The sequence below is a fragment of the Meleagris gallopavo genome, chromosome 6 (genome assembly GCF_000146605.3).
Source record: "Meleagris gallopavo isolate NT-WF06-2002-E0010 breed Aviagen turkey brand Nicholas breeding stock chromosome 6, Turkey_5.1, whole genome shotgun sequence".
NCBI classification, from domain to species: Eukaryota; Metazoa; Chordata; class Aves; order Galliformes; family Phasianidae; genus Meleagris; species Meleagris gallopavo.
In genome coordinates this window covers 50469942-50481264 of record NC_015016.2, presented here as the reverse complement: position 1 = coordinate 50481264, position 11323 = coordinate 50469942, and the positions used below count along the sequence as shown (strand labels likewise).

The 11323-nt window shown below is 41.6% G+C and overlaps 1 protein-coding gene across 2 annotated transcripts in view; it reads left to right on the top strand.

Moving 5' to 3' along the window:
- Positions 1-11323, top strand: part of EGFR (epidermal growth factor receptor) — a 153002-nt gene that overhangs the window by 24231 nt on the left and 117448 nt on the right. The gene's annotated exons all lie outside the window — the stretch shown is intronic.

Below are 11323 nucleotides of genomic sequence, written 5' to 3'. Positions count from 1 at the left end.
TTTTGAGTAGCTTTAGTGTAATTCAGACACTACTGACATAAGTGAATTCATACAATAGAGAAGAGAGCTATGCCAGTGGCAATAGTTCTGAAAATGCCAGTCTTGTATATGCAGCCTGTATATATTTCTTTATGACAAATAAATAAATGAAAAATATAATTTTTTCCACTCAAAATCTTTCCTTCCAAGGGGAGCATTTTATGGAGGCTAGGTGGGAAAATACACATTCCTTAAAAACGTACATGGGGAGAAGGGGATGGATGCAGTCTGTGTTAGCTTTGTTTGTTCCCATCAGCTCCAGTATGGCCTCTCTTCCATATTCAGTTTAATTTGACTTATTATTCCATTTCAAAAGAGAGCAATTATATGAAAGGTCTACACTTGGTGCCAGAATCTTTGAAGCCAACCATAAAACTCCATTCCCAGAGGATGAAATTTAATTTTTGAGAAGACCTAAAATTTCTATTACGTAAACAAAGTAATTGCATTATTTTACTAAATGACTATATTAATAATTATATTAACTGCCTGCACTGACTCTACACCCACTGATTTTTACATTATTGTTTCAACATGAGCAAGGTGTAGTGAGTACTCAGCACCTGGAGAACAGGATGGAAACAAAGCTACCAGATCATTTTTTTCCCCTGAGATTATTTTAAGAAAGAAGAAGAAAGCATGTCTATCCTGCACCGTGGCTTTAGTTCAAGAAGCATCAATAAGATGAGCCTAACCACTAGAATTTCATGTGTCAACATTGCCAGTTCTTGGCCTCTGAGGCACCTTTGTATGGGCATATAGATGAATGTGGTTTCTGGCAGCCAGTGGATGTGAGCAGGGGAGTGCAGAATGAAAAGATCTGAAAAACCGTGTGAAGAGAACCATGGAGAACATCAGGAAGTCACAACACTTTAATTATTGCTCTGTTCTTGTGCCATTTGAGTGAAAGAACCTTGCGGTGGTTTTCTTTTTCTTTTTCTTTTTTTTTTTGCTTTCTCCAAGACTGGGTTCTTCATTCCAAATTTGTTATTAAGAGTCAGCATATTTGATGTCTTTGTGGGTGGGCTCATAAAAACCATTCTCACTTCATATTCTTTGCATAATGAAGAGTAAAGAGTAAAAATACCTCTGGGGGATTGTAATAATTGAAACTTAATTCCCAGCTATCTAAGCATATTACTGTCTTAAAAGGCAGGGCCAGAAACTGAAGGGAATGTCAAAGGACTTCATGCATATTTGTAGGGAGAGAAAACATAGAACAAAAAACAGTTCCTAGACTTTACAATTCTTTTTAATCTAGTCTTCTCAGTGTTTCTTCAAAACATAGTGTAAGCTGCTAGATTAAATAAGGAAAAGCAGCATACAAAATATTGATTTTGAATCTCAGCCTTACCACTCACTGATGAGGAAGTAGATGTTTCTGTGCAATTGCCTCTGTTGAAATCCACTTTTGGCTCTGTGGAGCTGAGAAGAGGTGTGTTTCTGTACTTCAGAGGTAGAGGTGCAGTGATCTGAACGGCATCTCACCCTGTTAAGCATGTGAGCTATTCAGTTATGCTATGCAAAATTGTTCATGCCTCTTAAAGATATGTGGGATTACTGGGCGAAGATAAGGTTGGTTACGAGCTCTGTGTGCCCTGTTGTTGACAGTCAGCCTGACTTAAGCCTGCTTTGCTAAGACAGAGTAGGAAGTTGGTGAAGAGGCAATGATGTAACTAAATGGAAGTTAGGTTCTACTGGCTCTTTTTCATCTGAAAATTATCTCTATTTTTCACCTTCCAAAAGAGCAGGTATGTTGTTTTTTGTCACTGAGTTCAAAACATAAATTTGGCTGTAATAACATTTAAAAAATGGGAGGACAAAATTTTCCCCTCAGGCTACTTTGAGGATGCTGATTCATGATCTTTCTTTCAAACGTACCATTATACAATTCAAAAGACCCTCCCAACATCTTAATACCAAACATTATTCTATTGTTAGTAGAACATGTATGGAAAACTGGACTACTTTCTTGAAGGACCCAATTTTGGCCTTTTTGAACTTTTCTCTGCCAACAGAAGTAGTTAATAAAATGGAAGATTTTCATATATTTTTTTAAATCCCAGATCTGCATTTGTGGTATGAAGCTGTGCCTCACTAAGTACTGTCAGAAGGAGGTCAAGTTCAGATACTTGCTTCTGAGTCAGGCTGGACTGGATGAAGCAGTGCTCTCTGCCCAGTACTGTCAGTCCCACCAGGAAAGAGAGTGCCCATTTCTGGAGGTATTTAAATCATGTGAGCTACCTCTGAACTATGATCAGCTGGCATCAGTAAAAGCTTGTAATGCCCAGGAAGACAATTTGCATTCTCTATGATGGCACAAACCCTTAAGTCTTACAGTAGGCTGTTTGAATTAGAAGCAACCAGCAGTGGTGACTTCTCTGAGAACATCAAAGGTATGACTGAGATGAAATGATCCATCTTGATCTGTACACCCAGCTGTCAGTAATAAGGTTGTGTGTGCATGGAGGCTTTTGTTTTGAGCTGGAAGAAATGGTCTTATTGATATGCAGATTAAGTGGCACCCCCCTCAAAAGCATAATTTGAGCAGAACTGTTAAGTGAGTGATGTTGCAGAAAGACCACTTTTAGATAAATTTGAGGAGTGGTATGTTGGAGGAAGTTCTCCTATCACCTTGTCATATGACTCACGATTCATGTTTGCAGTGAATTGCTATCCTTCTTTTGTTGGAAAAGTCATTTGTTAGGCTTATTACTGGCCTGCTTAACTGTGTCTGCTAGCAGTTTGAAAAGCATGTAGTATTCAGTATAGGTCGTATTTAAGGTGATTCTGCAGTGGAACATTGCAACTAGAAAGCTACAAGATGAGTTCCAAGCTCATCTTGGCTCCTCACTTGATAGGTCTTTGTGCCCACCTTTTGAAAGGGAAAACTTTATACTCCTGGCTAGGAAGCTGTTAGTTTTCTTGCTGTCATGGTGAGCCTTGGGCTTCTCCTGATTTTATGTATGCAAGCTGGATGTCTGCAGCTGCACGGATCAATCAGCATGAGCCATTCCATGAGGGCTCTTGCTGAAGCATCAGATGGGTCAAAGCTGTTTCTAACCTGCCTTTGGAATGTCTTCAAGCTGTTGTAGATAACATGATTGGATTCCGTATGTTCATCTAAAGGAAGAGATTTCTGGGCCTTTTCCAACATTTCAAATTGGTACCCATTGGCAAATAGTTCAGTATTCATGGCAACACTGCAGCCTGTTACATCCTTTCTGCATAAGATGCTCAGAGGTCTAGAGCTTAGGCCTTGGTTGGGGGAGTAAAACTACATTTTCTGCTTTTGGAAGAGCAAAAGTTGTGTTTGTTTTTTGTTTGTTTGTTTGTTTTGTTTTGTTTTTTGAGGTGGTAGCAAGGAGAAGTTACTTTGAGCAAGGGATTAGTGTTCTTCCACAGGCAGCTGTGGTGGAATGTGGGTTCTTTGAGATCATTTCTCATAATATCTGTATCAGCAATGGGAGTTATCTTTAGTTTTTCAGATTTTCTGCCCTGGAGTCATAGAATCCTAGGCCAGAAGGCTAAGGCTACCTGGGACTTGTCCCTCCTTTCCCTGGGAAAAGTCTGTAGAAGAATAATGATCTGGCTGCTCATGCTGAGATCATAGATCTAGTGAGTAACTTGCTACCTGGCAAGCTTATTATGTGCTATTAGGAGCTTAGTGCTCCTGAGATAGTGCTGACTGTCCTGTTTTGTACGTGTAATCATATCGTGATTTGTACTTCATCCTAGTTGATCATTTTGAGTGTGTATGTTTTAAGGTGTATAATTCCTGTGTGTCATCCTGTTACAGTTTTTTTAGTCACTTTTGGACTTTGTAGTATGGACTAAAAGAAGACAAGGAAGGCTTCAGACATTGTGATGGAGGAACATTTTAGTGGAAATGTTTCACCCCAGCCAGTCATTACTCATCCAAATTCAGTGGTTGCATTCAGTCCATGTGGGAGGACACTGCATTCCCATGCTGTAATGAGGAAGCACAAATAAGGGATGCTGCCCCAGAAAGAAGTTCAGATTATTTTCACAGTGGGAAATACACAGTGTGCATGTGGTTCTGATGATGCGGCCGTGATACTAGTGGAGTATCAATTAACTGCAGCAGAATTTTGGTTGACAACTGCTGTGTCTAGTGTTCAAATTAAATAACTGATCACTGTAAATAAATGTTTTACAGCAGCTTCATACCCTGAAGTATCTACTAGTTTCACATGTAAAGATCTAAAATCTATTCTTCACCTGCATTGTTAAATCTTTGGGATCTTAAACACTTCTCAAGTTTGTTGAACATATATATTTTCTCTAAACATTTTAAAACAGTGTGTTTTGAATTATCTTAGATGGAAGGTAGGATGGAAGTTAGAAGTACAAAATGATTAGGAAAACATATGCTTGGTAATGAAAACATACCCTTTTACACAGAAGCTGTGATGTATCTGGCAAATAGCTCTAGCTAAGAATGACAGATTAACTAAACTAAATTGGAAAAATTTGTATTTTATTCAAAAATTTAAAAAAAAGTAAAACTAAAAGCTATGACAAACGTGCAGGGCAGACACCTTACTTTGTAATGGAGGAACTCAGTCTGATTAATGTGGAAGGCTGGAGTGACTTTTCATCCGTTTTACATGCCATGCCATGTCTGAGCAGGAATATTTTCTCTTGGTTAATAAACATTTGTTCTTTGCCTCAGGTGCTTAACAACCCTGTTGATGTGTTCTGCCATGTGGAACACCTCTAAGTTTCTCAAAGGAAACAAAAAATACAGGTTGGCGAAGCAGAGCTTCTCTTGTTTAAATCTGGGACAAATATATGCTTCCCTTCCTCCCCTGCTCTATCTTGAACATCTTGATTAATGAAGCTGTTTCCTGCCTTCCCTGTGGAGCTTAAGATCAGGACAGTTTCTGTTCTGATGGGTGTTGGCACCAAGGTTTCTACTCCAGGATCCCTAGAAGGAACAGTGGAAGGGGGTACCAATATTTCAGATCTCTAGTGGCAGCAAGGATGAAGTGGCTGGTCTGCAGCCTCTGTGGGGATGATCTCCAGAAGAAGCCTCTGCATGGCCCCTCTATTTACTGGATGCTGTTGCATGTCTGATCTATCGGTTCAACTTCATGTGTGGCCAAACCACTCTGTAAAGAAAAGTAGATTAGGAAAGCAGAAAGCTGACTGTGTAAAGGAGAGCAAGTACTTGGGAAGAACACAGCATGTGGCTGGGGACATGCGTAGTGAACAGCAGTGTGTGTGTCTGCAAAGCTCATCAAGAATAATGTGGTGTGAAGTGGCTCTCTGGTATAAAGCTGGCACCCTCCTGTATTTATTTCATGGCACTAGGAAGGGATGTTTCTCTTTTTGTGAGAATAGCACCGAGATGCAGCTGATGCCACATACTGTGTTTTTAATAGTTTTTAGTCTGTTAGTCTAGCAGTGCACTCTCTTACAAAACATTTTCTACTGGAAAGAAAATAGAAGGAAAACCGATACTACAAAATCATTATGAATGTACCAATTTTTTATTTCATATACCTGTGCTCTGCATGCCTTTCAAATACAGTGTGCAATTTAACTCCTGTTGAGGACTTCTATTCGTTTAGTTTTGGAGAATATCAGCTGTCTTTACCTCAAATTTAATTGAGGAGAAGGGCTTAAAAATCACTGTTACACAAAAAGTTAATAAAATGATAAATTTAATTAAATTTATGTATGGCATAGACATAAAATTGAGAGCGGCTCTCACTTCTAAAAAATTAATGAATCATGTCCATTTGAAGTAAATAGAACCCTATCTTGTGTCCTGGCTTCTATAGCAGAGGCTTAGCACTTTGTTGCAGCAAGAGATATTCAAAACACCAGATAACAGCAGATATCATAGACTACATCCACTGAGTGCACCTTGGCTTTTAGAACAAATAACAGCCTTCATTCTAATTATAATAATAATGAACACTATGCTAAGAAAAATGTTCTGGTTTCACTTCTAATTGTGAGATGGCAATTGGTAACATGAGAAAAGCATTTTGAGTATGATGTGGTACTGCTTGGAGCCCAGACAGATGCGAAAAAACCCAGTTGGTTTCCATGGTAAAGCTATCAAGTCAAAAATCAGAATTCTAACCAAAAATGTGTCAGTGTCCCAGTGACAGTGCGAGCAGCTCTGCTTTTTTTTTTATTGTTAAGAGAGGCAGGAGGCAGTATGGTTTCGGTGTGGTGTTGCCTCTCCCTCAGCAGCATTTTTTTGATGTTGTTGTTTGAAGCAGGGTTTGATGACTGCTTTCTTCATCTCTTAACAATTCTTGACTGCTCTGGTATGCTCTGTTCCAGAGGAATCATAAAATTGTGTAGAATGCTGGTGGGTTTTTCACTTTGGTTTACATACAATGCATCTGGAAGCATTTGAAATCTAGCAGGGTTTTTCTGCTTCTGCCCCCAGCTCTCTGGAGCGGGGGAGCATTATGGCTGCAGAAGGCTGTTTCAGCCATCACACTTAAAAGTGGTTTTGCAGTGGGAGAAAGATTCCTCCTCCCTTCCAACCTTAGCACTCCCTTAGGAATGGTGTGCGGGAATAGTGTCACTGCTTGGCCAAGAGAGCAGTTCTTATTTTAAATGCATTGTAACAATGATCCTTACTAAAATGTTGTTGCTCTTTGATACTTTGAAATATATATATATCTTCATCATAGTTTCTTCTGATGAAAGATCTTTCTGATGAAAGATTGAGCAGAACTCAAGCTAATGGCAGAGTGAGTGCCTGAAAGATGTTCTTGTAAAGTGATAACAAAAGAAGCACTGAAAAAATGGAGGTAAATTGGTTTACCCGGGTGTAATTAAATATAATTATTATGGAAACAAGACCACACCTGAATTTATAATTTTAATTTCTTTCTTTTTTCTTCTTCAAGTTTCTTCAGTGTATTTCTAAAAGCACGTAAATTTTAATTCTTTAGATATCTTTTGCAAATGGCGTGTTTTTCTGTTTGTTTAAAAGCAGATGAAATGGAACATGTAGCTGGCTGTTTGTACGCGCAAATGTTTGAACTGAACAGACCCATAAAATGTTCGTTTGCAGTTGCATACGTTCCTGAGCTAAAAAAACATGGCCTATGGTTTGTAAATACCCCTTTGGATCTCTGGATAAAAGACACAATGTAAATAGAGTCATTTCTATAATTACACTGCAATGGAGCATTAGTCTTCAGTCTAAAAAGAGAATGTACTTAGAAAAACAATAATAATAATAATAATAATCCCTTTTAAAACTTTTGCTTTCTTCTTTGCTCTGTGTCACTGCAGAGCAGATCCAAGAGAACTCTCCTCTCTTTTGGTCACGTGGAAACCCTGCCTGAAGAGGAGGTTATTTTGACTAAATTTGCTCTCAGAACTTGCAACTTGCTCTCAACAGCATGAAACTCATGCTTCTTTCCTGCAGTTTGCTCATCCTCTATCCAGAAGAAGCTCTGGTCGCAGTCCCGATGTGGGCAGCCTTATGGCTTAGTTCCTCTGCACCCTGGTGTATCCAAGCACTCCTCAAACACTGCTGTGCTTTGAAATGAGATACTGCACTGGTCCAGGCTAGAAGGCCTCCCGAAACAAGACAAGAGGGCAGACTACATGGTGCCTGTTAGTGGTTGTTAGCTAGTGCAGCTGAGAGGAGCAAGCGAGCTGTTGGAGATATGCTACCACTCCTCCAAGTCGTCATTTCCTGCCAAATCCCCTCACAGCAGCAGCCTCAATAATGTGCTGTTCAAAATAAATACATAAGGAAATAAAAATAGTGTGTGAGCTCTTTCCATGGCACATATTGGAAGTGGATAGGCATGCATATGGCAGTGGTACTGCAGCCTGTTTCAGGCTCCTCAACATTCATTTTGTTCTCTTTTCCATGCATTTTGTTTTCTTTGCACTTTCAGAGCATCTCCAGGTATCTCCTAGGGTTTGGGTTTATCCAGTTGTGTCTTAAGTGCTATATAACAGGAATCCTTCAGAACCTCTTTTTGTCTCTCCAGTGAAATACACTAAACAACTCCCGGGCATAAAGAGTTCCTTATTTTAACAGGTGTTCCCAATATTGTCTCAGTGTGCTGAAAGCTGGACTTTTAAAGCAAAGTTGATAAAGTGAATAACTGTAAGGGTGTTGCTTTCTTAAAACCACTTTCAAATATTTTATTCAGACTAATTTTGAAGCCACTTGTTTTTGGTTAAAAGTACAGGGGAAATAAAAGACTGTATAGAAGATTTTTAAGGCCTGTTCTTGGAAAATCTAAGTGTTTCCAGTGTTCTGGACTGTGTTCCCAAAACAATATGTTGTCCCTGTGCCTAATCTCTTCCGGGAGCATCTTGAAAATTAGCATATCTATCTAGCCTGCTAAAGGGGAGATGAACCACATCATTAACTAACCAAACATGTGATGGGAAGAAGTGGGGTCGTGGTCTCATGACCACTGCAGACCTCTCCCCCAGCACACAGGCATAGTGCACCCAATTACTACAAGGGATGCACCTTTGTTCTGTTAGTGTACGTGTTAGGAAGGAAATAGCTCCCGTGCGTCTGGCACCAGATTAAAGAATGCCTGCTTCTTCTGTCACATTGGCCTGAAGGAGTTTTACTTGGGCCAGGGTTTATCTGGCAGCAAGGACAGTGTATTGGCAGGGACGTTTTATGTTGAAAGAGACTTGGGTCCCTGGCTCTGGACCAGGGCAGCAAAAAATGTGACTTCTTAGAGTTTAATTAACAGGATGGTCCGCCTTGCTGTGGGATGTAAATTCCAATGGCCTTTTTCCTTTCTAGGAACAGGAATTTAACATCTCTGTGTGTCTGCAAGTTGCCCAAAGCAATAACAAATACTTGATGCTCTTACAGTGACAAGCATTATCAAAGGGGGATTCATCAAAAATTTGCACTTTTCCATCTTAGAGCATTGCTTCATGCAGGCATCTTTTAAGTGTAGTTTTTGGATTTTTAGAAGGCTCATTCCGAAGGTGTGAATGCTATTTTTAAGTTTTGACCACCTGTCTATATGGTTTATGGGATTGTGCATTTTTACTCCATTATAAAAGGCTTTATAGTTAATGATGTCACTGCTGAACGGGTCAGGGGCTATTAACCTGCAGTATTCCAACTGTTTTGATATGATTCCTGCTGATTTGCTGTTGTTGTCTAGTGCACTCTTCTGACCCCTAGATGCTTCTTCTAGCTGCCGTAAATGTAAAGCAGACCCCAAACTTCTTAGTATGCTCAAGAACCAAAGCTCCTGAACTGATTTCCAAGCTCCAGGAGTCATCTGTAAGATGATCATTATGCATCTTCCAACTAAAGCTACTGCACTGAAAGAAAATCTCTAGTTTCAACAGACTGAAAAATTTCTAGAAGTACTCAGATGCTTGTTGTTCACTTCAAATGTCTCTACTCACTTTTGAGTGAATGCTAATCACTTGGAGGAGCTGAGCAAATTCATAAGTACGTAGAGTGGATTGGGTTGGAAGGGACCTTTTGGATCACCTAGTTCCAACGCCTCTGCTATAGACAAGGACACCTCCCACTAGACCACGCTGCTCAAAGCCCCATCCAACCTGGCCTTGAATGCTTCCAGGTAGAGGGTATCCACAACATCGCTGGGCAACCAGGGTGTCTCACCACCCTCACAGCAAAGAATTTCTTCCAGTCTAAATCTACCCTCTTCCAGTTTAAAACCATTTCCCTACATCCTGCTGCTACATGCCCGTATAAAAAGTCCCTCCTCAGCTTTCCTATGGGCACCCTTCAGGTACTAGAGGGCTGCTGTAAGGTCCCCCTTGAACCTTCTCTTCTCAAGGCTGAAGAGCCCCAATTCTCTCAGCCTGTCCTTGTGGAGGAGGATCATCTTTCTGGCCCTCTTCTGGACCTGCTCCAACAACTCCATGTCCTCCTTGTGTTAGAGGCCCCAGAACTGGACACAATACTTCATGTGGGATCTCATGAGAGCAGATAGGCATAATCACCTCTCTCAACGTGCTGGTCATACTTCTCTTGATGCTATCAATGCTATACAATTGGCCTTCTGGGCTGCAAGTGCACATTGAATCTTTCATCAACCAACACCTCCCAAATCCTTCTCCTCAGGACAGCTCTCAAGCAATTCTCCACCCATCCTGTATCTGTTTGAGATTTCCCAGACCTTATACTTGGCATGACTTGTCCTCGGTGAAGCCATGTTGATTATCACCAATCACAGAATCACAGAATCACAGAATTGTAGGGGTTGGAAGGGACCTCTAGAGATCATCGAGACCAACCCCCCTGCCAAAGCAGGTTCCCTACACCAGTTCGCACAGGTAGGCGTCCAGGAGAGACCTGAATATCTCCAGAGAAGGAGACTCCACAACCTCCCTGGACAGCCTGTTCCAGTGCTCCGTGACCCTCACCGTGAAGAAGTTCTTACGCACATTCGTGCGAAACTTCCTGTGCTGCAGCTTATGTCCGTTTCCCCTCGTCCTGTCTCCACGTACCACTGAAAAGAGACTGGCCTCACTACTATGGCCGCCACATCTCAGATATTTATATACCTGGATCAGGTCCCCTCTCAGTCTTCTTTTCTCAAGGCTAAACAGACCCAGTTCACTCAGCCTTTCTTCATAGGGGAGATGCTCCAGGCCCTTCACCATCTTTGTGGCCCTCCGCTGGACTCTTTCCAAGAGATCCCTGTCTTTTTTGTACTGGGGAGCCCAGAACTGGACACAGTACTCCAGATGAGGCCTTACCAGGGCAGAGTAGAGGGGAGGATCACCTCCCTCGACCTGCTGGACACGCTCTTCTTAATGCACCCCAGAATGCCATTTGGCCTTTTTAGCCACGAGGGCACACTGCTGGCTCATGGCCAACCTGTCGTCCACCAGGACGCCCTGGTCCCTCTCTGCAGAGCTCCTCTCCAGCAGCTCATCCCCCAGCCTGTATTGCTGCATGCAATTATTCCTCCCTAGGTGTACACTTGGTTTTGTTGAACCTCATCCGGTTTCTTACTGCCCAGCTCTCCAGCCTGTCCAAGTCTCGCTGAATGGCAGCACAGCCTTCAGGCGTGTCAGCCAATCCTCCCAACTTCGTATCATCAGCAAACTTGCTGAGGGTGGCCACTATCCCCTCATCAAGGTCATTGATGAAGATGCTGACAAGACTGGACCCAGCACAGACCCCTGGGGGACACCACTGGTTACAGGTCTCCAACCAGACTCTGCACCAACAATGACGACTCTCTGCGCTCTGCCAGTCAGCCAGTTCTCAACCCACCTCACTGTCCACTCATCTATCCCA